This window comes from Canis lupus, chromosome 6, assembly GCF_048164855.1.
Source record: "Canis lupus baileyi chromosome 6, mCanLup2.hap1, whole genome shotgun sequence".
Classification (NCBI taxonomy): domain Eukaryota; kingdom Metazoa; phylum Chordata; class Mammalia; order Carnivora; family Canidae; genus Canis; species Canis lupus.
Genome location: NC_132843.1, coordinates 74628553 through 74654350, shown reverse-complemented (window position 1 = coordinate 74654350; position 25798 = coordinate 74628553). Strand labels below are relative to the sequence as shown.

General features: G+C 48.9%; 1 long non-coding RNA gene across 1 annotated transcript; it reads left to right on the top strand.

The window, feature by feature from the left end:
• Positions 1-391: 391 nt before the first annotated feature.
• Positions 392-21702, top strand: LOC140634789 (uncharacterized). The gene is made up of 3 exons (XR_012032174.1): positions 392-548; positions 12267-12385; positions 21571-21702. It is a non-coding gene; the product is annotated as an uncharacterized lncRNA (long non-coding RNA).
• Positions 21703-25798: the final 4096 nt, after the last annotated feature.

Below are 25798 nucleotides of genomic sequence, written 5' to 3'. Positions count from 1 at the left end.
TTTTCCTTGCACTGCTTAGTGTCTGGCTTAGGGCTTGGCATAAAATAAGCACTGGATAAATGTGTGTTGAATCAAATTGAATAATACAAGTTAAAAAGAGATAAGTGCTTTAAAAGAGGTGTTTGGGGGAGAAAGACATTATTTATGGTTGGGGGACACGGAAATGTTTCTTAAGGTGAAATCTGAGAGTTTTGACTGATGGAAAGAGAAGAACACTTGGGGTGCAGAGAACATCAGGAACAAAGGAATAAAGATGAAAAGCACAGGATGTTTATTCCTTTTCTCGAATTTCTTTGCAACCCCTTGTACAGTGCCTTGGACATAAGTGGCCTTACGAATAAAGTGCACTGAGTAAGACAAAATCCCTGTGTCCTCCTTCCTCCCTAGGAAGGTGAGCCTGAGCTGGAGATGCCCAGTGGTCAGAGGAGACTCAAGGTCAGAGAGAAAAGGACATTTCTTCAATATGGACGTGTCCAATATTACAGCGTTTCACACCTGTATTGTTCAGTCAAAGTCTCTGCAGGAACTAAATGGCACACCCGGACAATGTGAGAATTTAAGTAGGAAGCTATTCACAAAGGTGTAAGCTGTTAAAGGAAACCTTGGGCCAATGTAGGCCAATCCCTAGGCCTGAAGGACAAAGGGAGGAGGAGATGCCCTTTATGAAGCACTGTCCAACAGGAACTCGGCCTCCTCTAGGGACACCGTCACACTGGAGGTGTGGACACCTGTGTGCACACGTATGTACATGGATGTACATATGTGTGAACATGTAGCAGGGTGAAAAGCCCTCCACTTCCTTCTCCCCCTGCCCTCTTGCATCCCCCACCAGTGCCTGCCATTGGCCAAACCCAGCTGAAAGCCTCCAGGGGTACAGAACAGGGTGTGGGTCGGTGGAGGGTGGACCTGCAGATGGAGAAGATCTAGTGTACTCTCATTGTCTCATTTAGTTTCAACAAAGACCCAAGGAAGATGGCTTTAACTATTAACATCTGAGGATTATAGTTGAGGAGAACAAAGCTTGAGAAGTTGACTTTTCCAGGATCAAAAGTTACTTCAAGGAATAATTGGGTCTTTATTGCCCATAGGAGGCATCGTGTATGTGTGTGTGTGTGTGTGTGTGTGTGTGTGTGTGTGAACAGGGGTGGATGGTGAGGACAAGGAACACATAGCAGGCAGGAGCTCTCATAGGCCACTCTGAAATGGAGTCCCTGGAAAGGCCAGGAAGGGCATTACTGAACCAAGGCTCATGTTATATATTAGGATCTGGACCCTGGAGCTTGAAAGCATGAAGAACATTTGGGGTCCAGGCCTTAGGAGCGGCGGCGATAATGGTGATAGGCAACAGTGAGCTAGAGGGGAAGTCTCAAACTTTTTGGTCTTAGGAATCCTTTACACTCGAAAAAAGTATTGAGAGCTCCAAAAAGCATTTGTATATGTCCTGTATTAGAAATTAAAACAAATTTTAAAATACTTCTTTTCAATTTATTTAAAAAATAACAGTAATAGAGCTATTACATGTTAATAGAAATAACATATTTTTGTGAAAAATATTTTCCAAAATAAAAAACAATTTCTGAGTAGAGTGGCATTGTTTTACATTTTTGCATATCTTTTTAAAGTCTGACTGAATCCCATCTGCTTTTGTAATCAATCTGTTGGGTTATGTTGTTTTGGTTGAAATATGCGAAGGAAGTCCAGCATCATCCAAATGTGCAGTTGGAATAGGTAGGATTTTTTTTTAAAATTCAATTAATTAGCGTATAATGTATTACTAGTTTCAGAGATAGAGGTCAGTGATTCATCAGTCTTATATAACACCCAGCGCTCATGACATCACATGCCCTCCTTTATGCCCATCACCCAGTGACCCCATCCGCCTACCTCCACCCCTCCAGTGATCCTCAGTTTGTTTCCTAGAGTTAAAGGTCTCTAATGGTTTGTCTCCCTCTCTGATTTCATCTTATTTTATTTTTTCCTCCTTTCCCCTATGTTCCTCTGTTTTGTTTCTTAAGTTCCACATATGAGTGAAATCATATGATAATTTCTTTCTCTGATTGACTTATTTCGCCTAGCATAATACCCTCTAGTTCCATCTGCATCATTGCAAATGGCAAGATTTCATTTTTTGATGACTGAGTAATATTCCATTGTATAGATAGGTAGGAGTTTTTAATAGTTTTTTTCAGAATTGTGACTATTCATTTTTGATACTACACTAAAACTCAATCAACAATACTTTCTTAAAAGTTATTTGCAATGCAGAACTTGAAACCATATCAATGAACCTTTTATACTCAATTGTATGTATTGTATGAACTTACATTGGTGATTCTTCTGCTTCCAATGGTCCTTTTATCCACGCATGATCTTGTAGAATCATGCATTGGACATTTGGAAAATATTATCTCATTAAGTTATGTGGATCTTCCAAATGTTGACACATTTCATTATACAAGATTTAAAAACCCCATCAGATGTGTTCTCACCAGTGACCTCATCGGGAAAGATTTTAAATATTAGGAAGCTGTGAAGTTCGTGGTGATGAGCACACATTTTCCAAAATTCTAATTTTCACACGAAACTCAAATTTGTATCATCAGCCACAAGTTTGTCAATTGTTTTAAGCGACAGGCTCATTTTGTTTATTTTCTTTTTTCTTTGTTTTAATTAAATCAACAGTTTTTTAAAATTTTTATTATAACACAGTGCAGTGTAATATTAGTTTCAAGTGTATATAGTACAGTGATTCAGCAATTCCATACAATGCCCAGTGCTCATCACAAGTGTACTCCTTAATCCCCATCACCTATTTTCGCCCGTCCTCCTCCCCACTTCTGGTAACCATCAGTTTGCTCTTTATAGTTAAATCTGTTTCTTGGTTTGTCTTTTTCCCCCCTTTGTTTCTTAAATGCCACATGAGTGAAATAATATGATATTGGTATTTCTCTGACTGACTTACTTCGCTTAGGATAATACCCTTTAGCTCCATCCATGTCATTGCAAATGGCAACATTTCATCCTCTTTTATGGCTGAGTAATATTCCATCGTAAAGTGGTCCATTTCATTCATGCATGCTGTCCAGTTTTCCCGACACCATTAGTTGAAGAGATTACCTTTTTCCACTGGATATTCTTTCCTGATTGTCACAGATTAATTGATCATATAATTATGGGTTGATTTCTGGGTTTTCTATTCTATTCCATTGGTCTATGTGTCTGTTTTTGTGCCAGTACCATTCTGTTTTGATGACTACAGTTCTGTAATATCCTTTAAAATACGGAATTGTGATGCTTCCAACTTTGCTTTTTTTTTTTTCAAGAGTGCTTTGTCTATTTGGGGTCTTTTGTGGTTCCATACAATTTTTAGGATTGTTTGTTCTAGCTCCGTGAAAAGTGCTGATGGCATTTTGATAGGAATTGCATTAAATGTGTAGGTTGCTTTGAGTAGTATAGACATTTTTACAATATTTGTTCTTCCAATCCATGAATGTGGAATGTCTTTTATTTCTTTGTATCATTTTCAATTTCTTTCATCAGCATTTTATAGTTTTCAGAGTACAGGTCTTTCACCTCTTTGCTTAGGTTTATTCCTAGGTATCTTATTGTTTTGGTGCAATTATAAATAGGATTGTTTTCTTAATTTCTCTTTCTGCTGCTTCATTATTAGTGTACAGAAAAGCAACAGACTTCTGTGCATTGATTTCGCATCCTGCAACTTTATTGCACTCATTGATCAGTCCTAGCAGTGTTTTTGGTGGAGTCTTTTGAGTTTCCTATATACAGTATCTCATTTTGTTTATTTTTGAGCCAGTTTCTACCAAAACACAAGTCTGAATAACCAGAGCTTGTCAGTTGTTCTTTCAAATAAAAATGGTGTTCCATGTCAGGAGTAACTAGTTCAGTTCATCACTCAATCCCACAAATGCTTCTTATTTGAGATGAGGATTGGGTTTCGGTATGCAGCAGAAATGCTTTATGTGTACTTCTCAGTTAGTCACACAGAATATTAAAAAGATATGTACTGAAGGGTGGAGATTTAATAAAATTAATGATTTTATTAATTAAATTAATGATTTCCACTGCTTCAGAAGGAACGTTCATAAGTAAAAACGGCCTTTTTAAAATGTGAGCGTGTACTGAGGGAAAAATAAAATGACTTTTAGTTCAGTTGGATGCTAACATTTTGGCTCAAACGGGCGTCAGCAGTTTTGCCTACCACTGCCTTCACAACACTGTGCAAATGTTAACGCAGTGGGAAAGACAAATAGTGTCCTAATAATATAAAAATATTTTGACCTCTGGACCCCTGAAAGAGTCTCAGGGAACCCCCAGGGATCTGTGGGCTTTCTTTGAAAAGTGCTGAGCTGTGGAATCAGGGGGAGGTGACGGCAAGGCCTGGGATGTTATCCCCACCTGTGGGAGGAGCTGCTTCCAGCCTCTTCGCCACACTGTCCATGGGGCCTGGGCCTCTGCTGCCCACACGGATGGCAGCACCCAGGGCTGTGTGGACTGTCTGGAGCAGTGGCAGGCGGTGGGGGTTGCCAGGGACTGAGCCAGTGCAATCTGAAGCTCCAGTGGTTTTTCCAGGTTAGACAATGCAGCCTTCAGACAATAGGGTCTGAAAACTTAGGCTGAGATTGTATGGGCAGCACTTGCTAAAGAGAAAGAGGTAGGGGGTCATTGAGTGGGCCGTCTTTTTAGAAGACACCCCAAGGAGACAACCGCTGCAGGTGCCCTGCCATGGCTCTGGCCTCTGGTGCTGGTCCCTGCCTGCTTGCCCGGTCCCTTACCCCACAGCCGATCTTGGGGCCTTGTAGGCTCAGTTCTTCCTTCCTTCTAATTTTTTTTTTAAGATTTTATTTGTTTAATCATAGAGACACAGAGAGAGAATGAGAGGCCGAGACACAGGCAGAGGGAGAAGCAGGCTCCACCCAGAGAGCCTGACGTGGGACTCGATCCTGGGTCTCCAGGATCACGCCCTGGGCTGCAGGCTGCGCTAAACCGCTGAGCCACTGGGGCTGCCCTCTTCCTTCCTTAGATGCATAGAAGGGGTGAGTCTGCAAAGGGAAGAACACATCTCCTTGTCTAAGCTCAGATCTGAAGATGGGTCAGGAATTCATTTTGAGGATGTGGATTTGGTTCTATTTTATTTTAAAGAGCTACATACATCTTACTTGTACAATATCACACAGAAGCCACTTATATGCAACCCTAATTGATTCTGTAGTCTGATGGCTCATGGTTCTCCCCTCCAAACCTGTGTTTGGTCCATTCCACTCTGGCTCCCACCAGAAATTCCTGACACCCTCCTCCTCCACCCCCATGTCAAGCTGCCTCCCTCCCCTGCTTTAAACTTGCCACAAAATTCACTTGCTCCATCTTTCTCCATCTCTCCAGCCCTTCTCTGCAGAAACTACTCTCTGATTCCCTTCTGTTCCCTCCGTGCTCATAATAGGTAAAACTACCATCTTTGAGCAGCAGTATTGCTGGGTGCTCTGATGAGTATCTCACATGCGGTGTTTCTAATTCTTCTAAGAGGGGTCACCCCCACCCCAACCTGCTTTTGGATCTAATGTCATTGCAGCAAGATCGGTCAGGCCTGCTAGTTTTTCCTCTAGTATGGAACTTGCATCTGTTCTCTCTCCATCCTCACACCACGGCCCTAATTCAAGTGTTGTTTCTTGCCTTGACCATAGCACAGTTCCTTTCTACCCTGTCCCAAACCCCATGCACTAGGGCAGAAGCTCCCTGAGGACAGACCTTGCCTGTTGCATTTAGTGCCCAGCATGAGGCCTGATCATACTATATGTATGACAGTCATTTTTGAATAAAAGGACAGATAAAAAGAGCGGATAAAGGAAGAATGATGGCTGTTTTACAGATGAAGATACTGAAGTTCATTGAGGAATGTGCCATGACCTCATGATCTTGCCCTGGGAAGGGGCCACGGTGAGGTCCCAGCCATGTGTATAGGTCACAAAAGCCTGTGGCCCGCCCCCTCCCCCACCTACCTTTCACACTAGAGTCAGATTCGCAGTATCCATGTTACCTCCATGCATTACTGATCAGCATAGATGGATTGTAAACTCGTTGGGGAGGGGAATGATGGCAAACATTCTCATAAGTCCCTGTACCCAACAACTGCCTGGATTTTGAGTTGCGGGACTCGGGGTTTTGAGTAGGATCCATCAGTACTCATTATACCATCCTTAAACAAGTAACCCTGACTCATGGAGCCTGGTTTCCTGGTGGGTATTTCGGGGGTGACAATGTAGGCATCTACCACTCAGCAAAGCCAGAGGGAAGGGACAGGATAAGCCTGGGGACAGGGCAGTGGCAATGGGGTTAGAAAGAAGTGAAGGGGACCTAGATGTGTACTGGAGGCAGAATCAGTGAGTGTCACCAGCCTAAGGGATGGTTATTATCATTCCTGGTGGGCAGCATAGGACAGCCCTGAAGGCCGGAATGCCCACATGGGCTGTCCCCTCTGTCTGAAGGGGTTAAAAACCTCCTCTTTTGTCATCAAAGAAGCCTTGCAGTCACCTTTGTCCCCTTGTTTCTTCCCTCATCCAGTGTATTCCCCAAGAGCAGCTGCTTCCCACCATGAGAGGCCTCTCTCTCCTTCCCACTCTCTATTCTTTTTTTAAAAAAATATTTTATTTATCTGCTCATGAGATATATACAGAGAGAGAGAGAGAGAGAGAGAGAGAGAGAGGCAGAGACACAGGCAGAGGGAGAAGCAGGCTCCATGCAAGGAGCCCGACATGGGACTCGATCCCGGGACCCCAGGATCAGGCTCCGGGCTGATGGCAGCGCTAAACCCCTGAGCCACCCGGGCTGCCCCCAACCCTCTATTATTTTTCTGTTCCCTGATGGCCTCACAGTTACCTCTGTCAGAGAATCTCTTCAAGTCACGGGGTCCCCTGCTGCTCTGGGCTCAGCCCCACAGGGGCTCCCCATTGCCCGCAGAGCCTCAACCTCCTGAGCCTGGCCTCTGCTCCCTGCACACGGCCTCCCCTCTGGCCTTAGGGGTCTCTGGACTCCCCGGGATCCTACTGTTCAGTTAGACTCATCAACTCACTACCATTTTCCAAAGGGGCTTTGCTTTTCTGGAAAATCCTAAAATCTTTACTCTGGAAGAAAGTTGAATGACATCAAATCTGACCTTTCACTCAATTCAGGACTTCCTTTAGATTCATCTCTAATAAAATGGTTTCCTCTGGATTAAAGTGGTTTCCCCCAGTCCCCTTCTCCAAAGAGGTACCAGGGGCCCCTGTGCATCTCATTTGGTATTTTCCCATCTCCTTCGCCCCCCTGCCTCTGGCCGGGGCACCCCACCCTTTAAGCCTCACTCTCGGCCTGCGCCCTGTGCTCCGGCCACCAAGCCTACAGTCATCCTCCTTCCTTCTCTGTTCCCTGGGGGTGGGAGTTAACAACGTGAGTTGTTTTTCTTTCCCTTTCTTTCTTTCTTTCTTTCTTTCTTTCTTTCTTTCTTTCTCTCTCTCTCTCTTTCTTTCTTTCTTTCTTTCTTCCTCCCTCCGTCCCTCCCTCCCTCTCTTTCTTTCTTTCTTTCTTTTTTTCTTTCTTTCTTTCTTTCTTTCTTTCTTTCTTTCTTTCTTTCTTTCTTTCTTTCTTTCTTTCTTTCTTTCTCTCTCTTTTTTTTTAGATACACATACTACAAAAATTACCATCTTAACGATTTTTAAATGGGCATGTCAGTCTCATTAAGTCCAGTCACATTGTTGTGCGGCCATCACCACCATCCATTGCCAGAACTTGCCCATCAACTTATTAAACACTAACTCCCCTTTCCCCACAGCCCCTGGCTGTATGGATCTGATTACTCTAGGGACCTCGTATGAACAGAATTAGATAGTACTTGTCTTAAAAAAAAGAAGAAAAGAAAAAGAAAAACAACTCACGTTGCGTGTCAGCATTTCCTTCCTTTTTAAGGCTGAATAATATTCCATTGTAGTAGGACCACACGTTGTTTATGTACTCACCTGTGGGGGACATTTGTGTTGCTTCCACTTTTTGGCTATTGCGAGTCAGCAACACCAGTTTTGGGTCAGATGGAACAAAAAAGCTTAAATCTCAGTTTTTTTCACTTTCTAGCTGGGGTGAGATGCCTAACCTCCGGCTGTCTCAGGTTTCTTGCATGTAAAATGTGGTGGTATTAATGTGCCTTTTAGGATTTTTATAGGTGATGGATGAGAAAAAGGACATGAAGCAGCTGGAGAACCGTCCTGACAACCAGTAAGTGCTCGGTGAAGCCGGGGAGTGTCACTTACCAGCAGGACTGTGGAGCGTGAGCTGCTTTCTTTTCGAAGTCTCCAGCAGCTCCATCTCTGTAACTCCGGTTGGAATCTCAGGGGGCAGGGACTTGAACGTAATAAATAATCACGAAGTCTTTGCTGATGGTCTGACTTGGACATGGTTGAGCATGTGAGTGCACAAAATCAGGAGTGTGAGCATGAGCATCTCCGTGTGTGTGTGTGCCTGTGTGTGCACACGGGGCCTTGGGGAGAATGAGAGAGGGTGCGAGGATATGTGTTGGTGGAAGGCGGGGTACTGTCTCTGCTGTGACCCACCCGCTGGATGAGCTGCATGGGACTGGGGGGTGGCAGTAGGGGGCACGGGTGAAGGGTCTGGGCCTGTTTGCTCTGTATTTGCTCACCCCACCCCTTAGGTCGTCCACTCCGCTGCCCCAGGGGGGTGGCGGTGTGCAGGGAGTGCACAAGCCAGCTGGGAACTGGGGAGCAGGGCGGGAGGGCACCCCAGGGGTACAAGCCCATGCACATAGGAGCCTGGTTGTGCCCATAGTCCCCTGCCCCCACTCCACACACACCCTGAAGAGTGGTTTTCTGTGCCAGGCTGGCCTGCCCATTCCCGCAGCCCAACAGAAGGCCTGTCCCCACTTGGCTTTTGCACACTCTGGCCTCGTGACAACGCAGTGCTCCCCACCCCCAGCGCCTCCCCCTCCCCTGGCCACTTTGCTTTGGCAGGTGTGAAATATTAATTGCCTCACTGGGGACCGGGCTCTTTCTGTCTGTCGTGTCTGACCAGAATATCATTCTCTCCTGCAAATATAATTACCGGGGAGGGGGTGGGGGGGCTGCAAGGTAGGGAGGGGTGTGAGTGGGAGGGGTGTTGAGAGGGGCTGCATGGTTTTTTTTTTTTTTTTTTTTCTTAATCGCCTCTCGCCTGTCTGTTAATTAGGAGCCGTGCTTTGCTACATGCTGAGATATTTTGGTTAATTATGAAAGAGAAAAGGACAAATTTGTCACGTCTTTTGTTTTCGTTCCGCCACGTCTCGTGGTGACAGCGGTGCAAGGCTGACGGACTGCTCAGGCGGCAGCGCCAGATGCTTCCACGAGCCTCCCCCCCGGGGCGCAGGCCAGGGGAGCCCAGGCGGGCAGGGCAGGGGCCTGGGGTGCGGGGGTGCAGGGGTGCAGGGGTGCAGGAGTGCGGGAGGCAAGGTGGAGCTCACGTTCTTGCAAGTGCATGCATGGCTGCCAGGGAGGAGCCCGCTGGAAAGCAGGGGTGGGGGAGACGCGCACCCCTGCGCTGGGGGGTTGGCCTTGCAGGCCTTGCGGCGCCCTGTGGACCAGGCCTGGACTTGCCATGAGGCCTCTGCGCCTGCAGGTGGCTTGCAGAGCCTCCTAGGGTCCCGAGGAAGGGGGGGCGCCTTGGTGTTGGGGCTGGGGGTGAGCACCGTACACTGCAGCCCTCGGGGAGCATGTCACAGGCCCTGTGCAAAGATGTGCTCGTGCTCTCTGCTGCTGTTGGCCTGGCTAAGGCCTCGGGTCTCTCCGCCGGTACCTGATTCCCCTGGACCAGGGTAAGAGTCCCACCACTGGGGCTCTAATTTTGTGCATTGACTTGGCTGGGCTCTGGGGCCCAGGTGTTTGCTCAAACAGCAGTGGAGATGTTGCAGCCGAGGCACGTTTTAGATGCGGTTTGTATATAAAGCCAGTAGACTTTGGGAGAAGCAGATTTACCTCCACGTTGTGGTTGGGCCCCATCCAATCAATGGAAGAGCAAAGACGGAGGCTTCCCGAAGAAGAAGAAAGAAATTCTCCCTCAAGGCTGTCATGTAGAAATCGTCCCGCAGTTTCTCACCTTCTAGCTGGCCTGCAGATTTCAAACACCAAACTGCATCAGCTTTTACCTGCCATGCCTGCCTGCCTTCCAGATATCAGATTTGCCAGCTCCCACAATTACATAAGCCAATTCCTTAAAATAAATCTCTCTCTCTCAGTGTATATGTATATCCATACTTACATATGCCCTATGATGTATATCATATGTGTGTGGCCTATAAATGTTCTTCTGGTGAATCCTGACTAATATAGGCCTCCTTGCAGCCCTTACCTACAACCTGGCCTTGGGCTGGCCTCCTTCCCTCCCTGTCTAACTCACTCGTCTGCGAGGGCAGGAGCTCAGTTGGGTCCCATAGCATCCCCTGGATGCTCGCATAGGGCCTGCCTGTAATAGACCTTAATATGCATCTGTTGCATTTTGAATGAGTTCATTTGGGAAACAAGAAAGACCTACATCCCCCACAGCCAATCAAATAACCATCCAGGACGGCGCAGGCTGTCTCTGACTTATAAATGGGTTGAGTTCCAAAAATTCATTTGAATTAGTTGTCTGAAGCTTTTTCCCATAACAACAAGGATATCAGTGCTGGCAAGGCTCCAGGGCTGGCTGCCAAAAACCTATTTAACCCATAGTATAGATTAAGTACTGTGCATTTGCCATGAAAAATAGTAGAAAACAATACTCTTGCAAGACTAGCAATTAAAAGAGAAAAATGATAGTATTGAATAAAAATAGATGAAATTTTTCATTTTGAATATTAGAGTTTGAGGAAAAATAGTTAAGAAAGGATGAGCAAGTAGAGAGAGACTTATGGAAAATCGGAACGGAATTTCTGGGTAGTTTCGACGGCATCAGAAGCGGATGGGGCCAAGTCTTTATTTGATCTCATTTTTGCTGAGAATCCAAGGTTGTTCCGCCCCCCGCCCTGATTGCTATAAAATGAGGCTCCTTCTTATTGGTCTCAATTAAAGCCATTAGTTTGTCCACAGATGTAACAAAAGGAGGAAGTCAAGGAACCCTGGGGTGCAGGAGCAAGAGCTAGAGGGAGAAAGCCGGCAAAAGGCCGAGGAAGGGTGCGCGCCCAAGAGGGAAGCAGGCCTGGACGGGTGCCCTGGGGGGCACACAAGAAGGGGGGGCGTGCAGTTCCCCGCGCCCGTCACCAGGAGCCACTGTTGTGCCGCTCTCCCCGAGGCTGGGGTGCCCCTGCGGCCTTTGAGGGGGTGGAGGAAGGGGGAGGGATGGCTGTGGGTGCACGTTTCCCAGCTGAGTGTTACTCCTGTGTAGGCATTCTGCAGTTCGGAAGATCGAGATGAGCGTTGCAGACACACACACACAATAAAACACACGCACACACACAACAATGCTTTTCAATCCAAAGTGGGGAAGTGTGCACTCACTGGGAAGGTGAGCCCGGGACTGGTCCTTCAGGGTCAGCATAATGGGGCCAATGCGGAGGCAGGAGGCAGGTTTCAAAAAAGGCCCATGTGAGCCAAGTTCCTCAAGCATCCTGGGGCCTGCTGTGCTCTGGGAAGGGACGGAACCCTGTGAGATGAAGCAACAGAACTGGGGATGTTAGGATCCAGAGGTGGTGGTGATGGTGGTGTTTTCATGTGGGGAAGGGGAAGCAAGACAATGGGCTCTTTTTTTTTTTTTTTTTAAATCAGAAGCTTTGGATTTTCAAGTATTCTCAGATTTGCAGAGACATTGCCAAGACAGAACAGAGTTCCACGCACCCTTCCCCCAGCTTCCCCGACTGCTAACATCTTACATAATCAGGGCACGTTGATCGAAACTGAGAAATTGATATCGTGCGACACAAGTCAGGAGACGGTAGACTTTAATCTACTTTTGACCGGTTTTCCCACTGAGGCTTGTTTTCTGGTCCAGGATCCCATTCAGGACACCATGATTGTCATCTTTGGTCCTCTGTCTTTTCCAATCTGAGACAGTTTCTCGGGGGTCTCTGGTTTTATGGCTTTTCAGGAAGGATAATGGCAGGGGCGAGGTAGCCTTCACTTGGAATTATATCGGGAGGCCCATGATCGCCACATCCCTTATTACTGGGGATGTGAGCCCTTGAAGGCTCTCTCCAAGGGTAGGCTCAGCCTCATTTTCCAGAATAACCTAGCATTGCTGCCTATATGTACCTTATTTTCCAGATGAATTACAAAAGCTTTCCTGCTCTCAAGAAGCTACACCCTTTACCCTCTCTGGATAATTGACCATCGGGATTTTCGTTAAAAAGTCACTATTCCTCTCTTCCCATTCTTTGTTAGAGGTGAGTCACTAAGTCCAGCCTATACCCAAGGACATGGAAATTAAGCTCTACCTTCTGGAGGAAAGAGTAGCGAGGAGATATGGTAAAACCACCAGGTAACAGTACATAATTGGGGGGGGGATGCCTTGAAGCTATGCAAATATCCATTTCCATGAGTTCATTCCTTGATTTGCTGTAGCTATAGGATGGAGAACATACTTAAGAGGGAGATAGAGGCATAGGGTAAGAGCTCTGGGGTCCCTACGACTAGGGGTTTGGGTGAGAGCCAGAGAAGTTCATTCTTTTGTCCATGGTCAGTCCCCAGCACCTTGTTGCCAGAGTGGGAAGTAGCTGAGTGTTGAGACCCTGGTTGGGGCCTCTACAGACACAGCCATGAGAGTGGTGAAAGTGTGTGTGTGGGTGCGTGTGTGTGTGTGGGGGGGTGTGTGTGCTGCTGTGGGAGGAGAAGTGTGCAATTAGCACGGGCTCCTGGTAATGAATTCTTGGCCATCTTTTGCAGGGGGGCTGCTCAGGAACCGGGTCAGCTGTAAGAATTCAGTCTGCTTGTCTCATGGCCCTTCCTACTGGGCCTGGGATGGATGGGGTGGAGGGATGGCCGCCTGCTTCTTTGAGGGCCTTCTTCTGAGCTGTGAGGGCGGCCTGCTTCCCAGCCCGCTCAGGAGCTGCTGGTCACCTCCTCCTGAAGGCTGAAGCCTGACACAGCCCAGCTTTCTGGTCCACTGATCACGGTCTGAGCTTGGTCAACTTCCTCTGTCCCAATCACGTCCCCAGATCCGGGGAGTCAGTCCCTGTAACTGGGACTCCCTTGGCTCTTCTGGCGTGCAACGAGTGCAGTGCACCGATACCAGAGCTGATGTACTAGCTCAGGGCCCTGGAGCCTTTGCCCCTTCTATTTTTTTCCTCCACAATTCAGCTTGGAGGACAGTTGCCTGAATTAGGGAGCAGTTTGTTTCTGCAGAGCTGGGTTTGGATGGGCTGCAGGATGTCCCACGGTTAGGACCTGCTTTCTCCTTTACTCAGTTATCTCTGCCACTGTCCAGCCTTTGAGAGACAGGCTGAGTTGGTGGGATTCAAAGAGCATCATCTCCAAATATCTCCTAGGACTCCTCAAGCCTGGCTTGATGTCCTGGTTTAAATCGCTTGTCGCTTTAGATACACAGCCACTTCTCACCGTGTGTGTGTGTGTGTGTGTGTGTGTGTGCAGGCACACATGCATGAAGGGAACGGTCACTGTCTCAGCATCCTCAGGCTGTCTTTGATTTATTTGATTTCATGGATCTGTGACCTGGTCTATCTCACCTCTTCCAAAAAGCCTTCCTGGATTAACTCTGCATCAACCCAATGTCTGCTGTCTCTGTAGTTTCAAATGTGAACATTCTGGAGTGTCAGCTCCTGAGGGCATCTCCCTCCTCTCGAAGTCTGTATTATTGATAGGTGGGCTAAAAGATGAAAACAGAAAAATTTTTAAATCCTATTTGGTCCCTAGTGACCCGTGACTCAGTTTGATGATTGAAGACCTGGATCAAACCTCCAGGGACCCGGGGTCGTCCCACCCATTCTCTTGCCTGTGTCTGTGTGCACAAGGGGGTGGGGATGCCTCTTATTCCAACCCTGTGGCCAGCCCTCTGTGCCGCTGCTTCTCCAGTTCCCAAAAGAAATTGGCAGGAGGGAGAATTACCCTTCCTCACAGGGGTTCAAAGAATTCCCCCTACCCTGAGGCAGTGAGCCCTCCCTCCCTGTCCCTACAGACCCTACAGAGGAAGGACCCCAGTGCCCAGAATAACGAAGCCATGGTCAGACATCTTCCATCTGTTCAAGTAGGGGGGGAAGCGTGCTGGTTCTACTCAGGTCTTTTATTCTTTTCCTCATCTCCTTATTTGCATTCAGTAAGGAGGTGACACATTCTAGAACATAACCTCCCTTTTTCATTCCAGGAATCTAATTGTTATTTCTGTGTTTGTGAAAGATAAAGGATTAGCAAGAATGCTTTGCATTAAGGCGCCATTTGTAAATGCTTTATAATTATTTATGAAATTATCCCACATTTTATAGCATGGGAGATAATAACTTAAATTGATGTATTAAACATGCACAATCATTATTTTAACAATATTAAATGCACCTCTGTAGAATAATCATTTCATAAATACGAAGAAAGCATTCAGAAGTGGCACCTTAATTTAAGACATTACAGGATTCGTGACACCCAAATCCACGACCCTTTTTCTTGGAGACAGATGGAGTTTCTTATCTGGCTGCAGTGTTCCTCTTTCGTGAAGTGAAAATGAATTCTTAAATTAAAAAATATATTATCGAGGTAATTTTGGCAATGTGATGAAGCAATGGGAGAGGAGATAAGCAGAATTTCCAGGGACCAGAACAAATTGGACAAACCTTATCTTTGCTTGTCTCCATCCTCCCCACGCCCAGGGTACTGGAGGAGTCATCTGGTCTCTGGGTATCATGCGGGGTCTAGGGAGGAGGTAAGGACTGGCCAATGGTGGAGACCATTGTATTATTCCCCTCTCATGCCAGGCCTTGGGGGGCTGTTGTGAGCCGGAGAAGCCCTAAAATAGAAGATCCATTTTGCACAGCAGTAGGTCTCTGCAGTGAGGGGATATAAATATAAATCCCAGTCTATTATTTGTGGGAAGCTAGTTTATTTTTTTTGCCGGGTTGGTGGATGCAAGGCAAGTAAGCCATGCTCCCCGGCAACGCAGCCCCACTGTCTTTTGCTGGTGGTGCCCTCTTCTGGCCACTGCCCGAATTTCAATACCACCTAGTCCCCATCGCCATGGTGGTGACGCTCCTTCTGGGGTCTATGCCCTGTGCTAAGTGTTTGGTCCACACCATCTTACTCAATTTTCACAACAATCATTGAATGGCCAAACCGAGCCTCAGAGAGTTTATTATTTTTTAAAGATTTATTTTTTTATTCATGAGAGACACACAGAGAGAGGCAGAGAGAGAAGCAGGCTCCACGCAGGGAGCCCGATGTGGGACTTGATCCCGGGACTCCAGGATTACGCCCTGGGCCGGAGGCAGGCACCAAACTGCTGAGCCACCCAGGGATCCCCATCAGAGAGTTTAAATGCAGGTCTTGCCTCTTCACCACTGGGTGATCCTGAGTTAGCGGGCTAGACCTCGGGTGGCCCGTTATCCAGCTCTAGGCCCAAGGATTGAGTGCAAATCTGCGTTTGAAGATCACGCTCCACGGTCTTAATGAGTCTAGATGCATTTAGAAGTGCATCTCAGTCTCTAACTTAAGTCTTGCAATATCTCAAGCGCAAGTCCTCTGGGGTACATGGGGGTCTTTGAAATGTATCGTATTTATTCCAAGATCTGGTCATGGCCCCGGTACGTTCAAATCCTGGAAGTCACGCTGACTCTTCTTTCTCTCTTGCCTCATACCCAGGCCCCATCAGGACAATCTGTTGGCTCCATCTTCAAAATATATCCAAGGTCCAGCTTCCTCTTTTTAACCACTTCCACCATCACCATCTTGGTCTAAGGCCCTGTGGCTGCTTATTGGTGTTACGGCAACAGCCTCCTAACTGGATTTCCATAGCAGTCGGCGCGAAACTGCTAGGACACCGATGAGATTGTGTTCCTTCTCCTTCTCGTTCCAAGTAAAAGCCAGACGGTCTCACGGTGATCCAAAAAACCCTCCAAAGTTTGGTCTCTGGCCACTCTTGCCACCTCTCTCCTTCCCATACCTTTTGGCTACTCTGCTCCAGCCCACGGGCCTCCATGGAATCCTTTGAATATGTGAGTCAAGCTCAGCCTCTGAACCTTTGCATTGGCTGATCCCTCCGTCTGGAAGGTCCTTGCCCCAGATATCCTTGTAACTTGCTTCCTCACCCCCTTCACACTTGGCTCAGGTGCCACCCATTAGGGAGACCCACCCTCATCACCCTGTTTAAAATTACAAACTTCCGTGCCCCATCGCCAATCTTCCTTCCCCGTTTTGCTTTTCTCCGGCACTTGCTAGTGTGTTATATAACATACTTAGGTAGTCGGTTAGTTGTGTATCTCCCCCACTAGAAGGCAGGCTCCCCGAGGGCACGGGGGAGCTTGGTATCCGCTCGCTTCCCAGTAAATACTGGTAAAATGCACAGCATGAACCCCTTGTCCCCAGTTGGTGGAACGTGGAGTGGCTAGCTGCCCTGCTTTGCCCTGGGCTGACCTGGTTTTAGCACAGCAAGTCCAGCATCTTGGACCCCCTGGTCCCTGGCAAATTGGGACAGTGGGTCACCTGAGTGACAGGCAAGAAGAACATCAAGAAGAGACAGCTGTCCCCAGGGCCTAGTTAGGTTCCCCCCAGGTCTGGCCACCACTGCCCCCGCCGGGGTGTCTCCAGGAGGCACCTGTCTCCACCCACATCACTGGAGGAGGGGGCGGGGGTGCGAGATTGGCTCCATCTCAGAAAAAGCCTTTTGAGTTATTGAAATTGCAGCTTATTATGAAGAAGAAAGTGAGTTTCTATTTCCCTGTAAGTGGCACAGGAGTAGAAAAATGATAGTGTAATGATGTTCCAGTGGAACAATTATTTTCCTGAGACGGAGCAACATAAAGTATCACTTTGATTACACTCTGCCTTCTTGCCCCACCCCCTCTGGCTGAGTTTAGTGGCCGATAAATCTTCCTGGAGCCTCCCTGACCTGTGGCTGCTGCCTCTGCAGGGACTCACGGGCTGGCCTGGTCCTCGGCTTCCCCACCGACCCTGCTTCTCCAGACGGGACCGTGCTGCAGGGTGATTGATCTGGGCCAGCGGCGAGGGCAAAGGCGAAGGGAGACTGAGGCAGAGGACAGGAGGCTGCTCAGGTGCTCAGGGCATGACCTTGAACCTCCCCAGGAGGAAAGGTGCCCTCTGGTGTCTCCTCCTCTTCTTATCAATGCACCTGCCCTGTTGGGTTAGGCACCTCCCCCAAGTGACCTCATGGAACCTTGGTGACCCCCTCACGCCCCTATCTCCAAACACAGTCACATTGGGGGTTGGGGCTTCAGCAGGTGAATTTGGAAGGAGTGGGAGGGGTGGGGAGACAGACTATTCAGTCTAGCACACTGCCTTGTTGGTGCTTCTTCTTAGCTCCCGGTTGCTACCAGAGCAGCAGCCTCACCTGGAGCCTGAGGATTATATCTTGTCCCCCCCACCCCCCACTAATTTAAGGCAGTGGTCCTAGCCTCCGCAACATCAGCATGCCCTGGGAACTACCCAGCGATGCAAATCCTCCGGCTGGGCCCCCGACACCCTGGATCAAGGACTCCAGCTCTCTGTGTTTTCACAAACCACTCTGGGCAATCGTGAGCATCGTTGGGTTGAGAAAGACGTAGGTCCCCACGGCCAAGTGTCACAAGCTGGTTTCTGCCCCTGCCCCGGCCTCTTCCAGCACCCCTGTTTCTGGACCGAAGCCGGGCCCTGGTTGGGGTGTCCGAGCCCCACATCCAGTCTCAGCCAGGTCCCCTCATTGCCGGTGGAGCCATGCCTTCCCTGCGTTTTGCTGGCCTTCTCTGTCACCAAGGTCTTGTTCAGTGCTGGGTCCTTGCTTTACTCTCTGCTCCTGAGCCTGGGTGCTCGGGCCAGGACCTCCCACTGACTGCCAGGCCTTCCTGCTGGTTTTACCCCTCCTCCTGCTTCCCGTTTTCCGAGTACGGCCTCCTGGGAGTGGTCCACCTGGGACTTCCTTCCTCCGTGCCTCCTGGGGCCCAGGCCACCAACGGCTGCCATTCCCTCCACAAAGCCCTGCGTCCACCCCAGCTTCAGGCCCCACGGGGCCGACCCACCGCAGGGGCAGTCCTGGCCGCAGGTCCACCCACTCTTAGCCCGCTCACCCAGCTGCAGCCGTTCTTGCAGGCTGGACCGTGTCCTGGGATGTGACAGGTCCAGGTCGCTCCTGGGGGGATGCTGGCACTGGGACTGCAGCGTTGCTAAACTCCACATTGCCGTGGCCGCGGAGGGATGGGCTGAGCCGTTGGCTGGGCTCCCGAGTCCTTAGGATTAAGGACAGGTGGTGGGTTTTTATTTCATTGTTATCAATTATAGGGGTCCTTTAGCAATTGCTGGCTGGGAATGAGAGGAATGAAGAAGCCTGTGGTTTTTGTCCTAATTTGTTTGGTTTGGGGCTGGACCCCAAGCTCGGGAACCACAGTAATTAGCCCAGCTGCAGAATTGGGCAAATGCAGCACATGGCTGTCATTGCTCCAAGGGGCTGGGCTGGCACCAGAGCCATTGGCTCTAACAGGGGCTTTTGTCAGCTGGGGGTGGGCTGCGATCGCAGCAGCGGATGTGGAGGGGGCTGGGGCTCCGAGTTCCCAGCCTCCCTCCCCGCTTCCTCTCCCACCCCTTTTGGCTTGTGGAGCTGCCCCATGGCTGAGGCTGGGGGTGGGCGTTTGGAAGGGAGCGAGCCCTGCGATTAAGAGGGCAGGGGAGAAGGGGTGGTTCGGCCTCTGAGGGTCGGGGAGGACTCACTGGATGAAGGAGTTGGGGTCTGGTGTTTGCAGAGCAGGGCACAGCCGAGAGAAGGGGCGCTGGAGCCCCGCACAGATGGGGGTTGTGCGGAGGCCCCGAGCTCTGGGAGGGGACATCTGCAGTTTGCCAAGCCAACCAGAAAATTAAAAAGATGGCTCAACATGCAATGTGAGGGCCCTGGGTGGGAGAAGGGGAGGCGAGTCAGGGAAGTGAGGGGGCGCTGGACCTGAGAGGGCCCTGACAGGCCTGGGGCTGGGGCGGCGGAAGCTCACGGGGCTCCCCTGGTGGAGCCTGTCACCTCCATGTCCAAGTGCAATCGCGTGGCCCGTCTTGGAGGAGCTGGACCTGCGTCCCACAGCTTTCATGGCACTCCAGGGCCTCTGGGGGAGCTTTCCCCACCCTGACTTTCCTTCTGTCCCCCTCGAGCGCTCCTCCAGATGCCACATCCTCAGCTCTCCAGTGCGAACAGTTAATGCCTTCGGGCCCTTGACTTCTGTGCAATGCGAGTGTCTGGACTCTGTGACACCCTGCTGACTCCAGTTCTTCACTTTTAATTGTAGAAAGAAATAATAATAGCAGGGAGGATTGAGGGCAGATGTTGGAAAGAAACCGTTACTCATGAAAATAGGTGAGGAATGGAAAAAAATGTGGGTTATCTCAAAGGTCCATCCCAGAGCTCTGATGGGTGACCTCTCCAGCGGCTGCGAAGGAAGCCCCAAAGACATTTTAGGGCTCTCGGAGCAGACTTAAAGTCAGATGCCTACCTGGGAGCTGAAGGCTCACCAGCCACCATTTGCTTCTGTATGGAACTGTCTTCCTTGTAGTAGGCCCAGAGGGTCATCCCTCCTAGGACCATGAGGGACCACAGTGCCATTAAGAGACAGCTGGGGGGAGGGGATGCTGGACCTCTGCTATCTTCAGCCAGATGCCCCTCTACCTCTCCCCTGTAGGTTCTGTTGGACATACCTCCTTCCTCTTTCTGCCAGCAAGGCTGGAGGACATATTCATTTCCAAACCCATGGCACATGGCAGCCATTGGCTTCTTCTCTTGCCTGTGTCATTCCCAGGGATTCTGGATGGACAGAGGAGAAAAAGGGAAAGGATTAAGATGCCCATATCCTGAGACATGGCCAGGGACATGAGAGGCCAAGGGAGAAGCGAGGGTGAGTTAGGGCAGGAGCCCAACACTGGGTTTTTGGGTTGTGGCCCAAAGCCAGGGCCAAGGTTTGGGGTGAGGAAGGTTTGAAGGGTTATTTCCCTCGGGCTGGGTCCCCTACAGATGGGCTACAAACCAGAAGGTCACAGGCTCTGCTGCACTGGTGGGATGGCGGCCCAAGGTCTTCGTAGGGACACTTTCACCTTCACGGTCCTTCTTGTGAGCCTCATCACACTGCCTTCATCTCTGTTTCCCCTCTAGAGCAAACCCTGAGAGAGTGGCAACGATGTCTGTTTTGTTCACCCTTGTGAACTTAGGAACTTAACAGGGTCTAGAACTGAGCAGGAACTCACTAACGTTGGCTAAATGAATTTGCCCATGAGGGGGATACCATTGCTGGGCCTGGAGGTGGGCGCCATGGCTGCTGGCCACTTCCGCCATAGGCTCTTCCATCTAGTTTTTTTCTCTCCTTGTATCCCCTCCTTTCTTCATTTTCTATTGCTGTCAACTTTAATTTTCCCATTCCCTCTGTCTCCTGTCCATTGACCTGACCTGGTCCCTGGTTGGTTTAACCATATGAGAAGATGTATTTTAGCATGCTGGCTCAAGGGGGGACCTCCCCGAAGAGCTGGGTCTAGTGGGAAAGCATGGAGCCACTGTGCCCCCCTCTCACAGACCTCCCAGGGTTCCACCTTCTCTCCATGGTGTTCAGGAAGTACTGAGGCCGACTTCACCCAGGCAGGCTGCTCAGGCCCAGAATACAACTTGGTTATGTCACTCTGACCACATACCATCTCCCCGCCCACCCCCCCTCCATGCTCTCACTTGGCCTGTTGGTGCTTCACATTCCTGTAGGAGAGCAGAAGCCTTTCACAGACCACCATGAGAAACAGACTCTGCTTTCCTAATGCCTAGATACTGGAGCTCTGCTCCCAGAAGATTTATCAACCAAGGTAGCATGGTGAGAAAGTATACACAATTAGTGGTTAGAGCCTTTTAGGTAAGGCACAAAGTTGTAGCACAGACAAGAGAAAGTTTTGAGGAGGGATCAATGGGATGAGGGGACAAATGTTAGAATGCCATCAGTGATTTGGTCAAAAAGTCAACTTCTAGAGAATATCTGCAAATCACTAAGTAGTTACCTTAGCTGTCTACACCTTCTATCTCAACATCGCTGCCTTAGAAAACAATGTGGATGATGAATGAGCTACAAATTCTGCAAGATTCTTGTCCATCAAAGAAATTGTTTGTCCCACATGCTGGTGTCCAGCCTGTAATGCCCCTTTAAATGAATCAGGCTTGCCCACACATGCAATCCTATTTTAGGAACTAAAAAGCAACCTCACTATGGTAGGGAACCTTTGCAATGTCTCCCTGTGATCCCTGCCTCTTGGTCTTCACCTCCTTGAATCATCCTTTGCTCTTTGGTATGAGCTGGATTTCTTCATTTGCTTCTAATGAATAGAACACGTAATTTCCAGGATGAGGTTATAAAAAGACTGTGGTTTTCATCTTGGGTGCTGGCTATCTCCTAATATCTCTCTCTCTCTCTCTCTCCAGTCACCGGCTACCATGATTTGAGGACCCTTAGGGGCAGCCTGTGGAGAGGCTGATGAGGAATTGAGGCCTGCCAGCTACCCCACAAGTGAACTTGGAAGCGGATCCTCCCTCTTGTCCTAATAAAACCTTTAGAGGAGGCCACAGCTCTGGTTTTCAACCTTGTAAGAGACTTTGAACCACAGGCATTCAGCTAAGACATGCTCAGATATACAATCCACAGAAACTTTGAGATAGTAAATGTTCACTGTTTTAAGACGCTAAGTTTTGGGGTAAGTTGTTGCCAGCAGTAGATATCTGCTATACCTGTAGATCACCAATTCTTCACCTATGGGATTCCTTCAGACTCCCTCTCATCCACCACTGTCCCTACTCCTCCTTTTGTAACACCCTGACTCTAGCTCCACATGTCCTAATCTTTCATTTCGATTCTCTCTCTTTGGCTTCTTGTTCAGCTTCTTGAGCTGATGGTCTGGCGGCTTTGACCCTGGTTCCTCTCCAAACACAAGGCTGGGGTGTCTGCCTTCTGCTACCATACTTCATAATGTTGTGTAAAAAACTACTACTACCTCCTAACCTCTACCCTGGCCAGGCTCGCCTTTCACCTGCTCCAGGTCTATGCAGAAGCAGCATCAGAAAATCAACCGACTTACCAGAACAGGAAAGCTTAACCAGACACTCTGGAGAGATTTTCAATGAGGCTGAAACAACCTTCTTATTATGAGAAAATCCACCGCGTTGTACCCCTTCGTCCCCATTCTACTGGTGTTCCTATCAATCCAGACTTTCCTGCGTTTGTTAGCTGATGGATGGCAAGTGGCTGGCCCATTACTTTGTAAAAACAAGATGTTGTTTTCAGATATTTATCTTTCCTCCCTCTTCCTCCTCTGCCTCCCTGAAAAGCTTTCATTTGTTAAGTCTAGTCAGCATTTCATTCATTATTATCATTATTTTTGAAATTTAGATGTTAAAATGACCATTATGGAGCTCTGGTGACTTAGGGTAAATATTCTCTGAGACTGAGAGAGTATGTGGCTACTTTTTCTCAGTCACCCTGGTTTCAAGAGCTCAGGCCTCAGAGTAAATCAGAGGCCAATTCAAGGTTGGGCACAGAACCGGAATTTGATTCATGTTCATTGGATTGCCTACGGATATTGATGACTCAAATATAACGTTTCTGTGTGGGTTGAGGGGCACCTAGCCTACATTAGAAGTTGGTCGTGACATTCCTCATCTCTTGTCACCAAGGAAATAGGATACTAAGAGATAGAAATGCCTGGTAACAAGAGATAAGTCCCTTGTCCACAAAGAATGTATGGTAAGTGTTTGCTGAGATGATGAACAAAGATTATTAAGGCCTGATTACTGAGGACCTGCCTGACCCCTCTCCCCACTCCTCATAGACCATACTGTAGTCTTCACCTATGACCTGAAAGTTCCCGAAGTGTTATCTCCAGGCCATTCCCTCCCTTGAGCACCAGAGTCATGTGTCCAACAGCTCACTAGACAACTGCCCTTGACTGTTGCTCAGGAACTGAATGCACTTTTTGTCCCAAATCGAACTTACTATCTTTCACCCAAAGCTGCTCCTCATTCTCTCCCATCTTCTGGAATCTCTCCACTTTGCTTAAGCTGGAAAACTGGGGTCAGATGTGAGTCTTCCTTCTTCCTGACCCCTGCCCCTGTGGTCAGGCACTGAATTTGGCTGATGTGATCTCTTGCAAAGTTCTTGAATGAGGCCGCCGCTGCCTACCTCCCATGTTACCTTCGTGTTACCTTTGTGTCTCTCCTGCGTTACTCCTAACTGGCCTTTTGCCTCCAGGGTAGGTTGTGGCCAGTGCATCTCTGCATTCCTGCCAGAGAGATGAGTGCAAAATGCAGGTGTGTTCACAGCACTTATTTATTTATTTGCATGCATGCAAGTAGGCGGAGGAGCAGAGGGAAAGAATCTTCAAGCAGAACCTGCTGTGCCCCTGATGGGGCTCTCTCTCCTGGCCCTGAGATCAAACCGGAGTGGAAACTGAAAGTCATTTAACCGACTGAGCCATCCAGGTGCCCCAACAGTCTCTCTCTCTCTCTCTCTTTTTAGATTTTGTTTTTAAGTAATCTATACACCCAACGTGGGCCTCCAACTCACAACCTGGAGATCAAGAGTCACATGCTCCACTGACTGAACCAACCAGGCACCCCTGTTCACACCACTTTCCTGTTTAAAATGATTGAAGAGCAGTGCCTAGAGGTGCAGTCAGTTAGGTGTCGGACTCTTGGATTCGGCTCAGGTCATGGTCTCTGGGTCCTGAGATCAAGCCCTGGGTCAGGCTCCACGTTCAGCATGGGGTCTGCTTGAGTTTCTCTCTCCCTCGCTCTCTACCCCTCCCCCTACACATGCTCACTCTCTCTCTCTTAAATAAATAAATTTTTAAAAATGATTTAAAGTTTTTTTTTGTTTTGTTTTGTTTTTTTGCCCTTGGGTATAGACGGCCCATGTTGTAAGTAGAGGCTGCAAGGCCTCACCTGGTGTGATCTGCCCTGCTTCCCTCTCCAGCCTTCTCCGTTTTCTCATAACGCACCTTGATTTACGTTTCAGGCCCAGTGAACCACTTCCAGACTTCTCACACCTTTGTATACAGGATTTCCTTGCCTTCGAATCTGACCCTCAGCTTGCCACTTGGCCTGGGTTACTTCTCTTTGTCCTTCCAAAGTCCGGCACCCTGGACTGACACCTGCCTGCTTCCTTGAGAGCCGGGACGGCCGTGTGGCCAGGGCCTCAGACAGCGCCTGGCCCACAAGAGAGGAAAGTCACAGGGGGCCCGTGAACAGGAATATGCCAGATCTACTGAGGGCAAGCTCTCCACCTTCTAGATACCCAAAAACCTCCACCCACCCCACCCAGCCAGCTGGGAAACTGAGCCAAGACGATGTGACGCATGCCAGACTCAGGGCCCCGAGGCTGCAGGTTGGAATCCGACTCTGCCTCTTGTTCAGGGGAAGTTCCTGAACTCAGCCTAAGCCTCGGTGTGTTCCACGGTGCGGCGGGAGCCCTAACCCACGCCACCCCGGGTGGGCTTGGCGTGGGGAGCACACGGGCAACGTGCGCCCAGGTCCTGCCTCAGTAAACGCCTGCTCAGAGCCGAGTCCTCCCCTCTCTCCCCACGGAAGCCTGTACCCAGGGCAATGAACTTGAGCTTTCAAGAGCAAGGCTGACAGAGCAGACGTGATAAGCGCCCTGGTTGTCGGATATGATAATAATAGTCTCATTTATTAATATAAAGGCCCGCTAATAGAGGCGGCACTTTTAATTAGCCAACACGGCCACGATATTAATTTTTATCCACAGTTATTTAAGTCTGGGAGCCTTCCTCCCCTCTTCTGTTAGCACTTAGCTGCAGGGCGATTGAGAACATTTGTAATTGGATTTCTGTGCAGGACTTAATTATAAGGAGACAATAAAGCCCCTGAAATGCGGCAGGTTCTACTCTGCTAACTATTATTTTCCAGAGACACGCTCAGGCCAATGAATGCACAGATTTATCTAAATTATAATTTTTTAACTTAACAAAGCTTTCCTTTCCCCGCCCCCCACCCCGGGACCGAGAGGAATCTGCCGGGAGTGGGGAGTGGAGCTTTGCAGGGAGTGGGGCGCAGAAGCGCGTGCTTCATTCCTGTAATCAAGGCCTTCGCTCCATGGGCCACTGCGCGGCTTCCCCAGGCCCCTTGGGAGCTCGGAAGTGTATTTTCTTCCCTTGGCCAAATGGCTTATTAATAGAATTGGCTTATTTATATCTCACCCAGAAAATCCCAAAGTGATACAGCAACAGGGAGATATCGAGCCAATTAGTTGTGGGGCTTGTTGTCACTGGGTGGGGGGATCCAGTTATTAATTTACTACCCTTCACCAGTGGCAGGATCGATTCTGAGGAAACCAGAAGGAAAAGAAGAGGAAGGGGAAGAAAGCCACGCGTTATAGACCATCTGGGAAAAGTCAAAGAGCCAGGGCTACACCGCCTATGGCGTCAGCAGAGCTGTCTGGCCGTGGGAGAGCAGGGGGCCAGAGGCCCTGTCCGTGGTCAGCTGCGTGGGGCGTGAGCACCTGCTGCGTGGGCCTGACCATTGCCTCTGTGTGTGCATTCGGTTCTCACCACGGTCTGCGAGATGGGCTTATTTCACCCACTTCACAGAAGAAACATTCATTCATTCATTCATTCATTCAGTAGGAATCCCATTTCCTCGG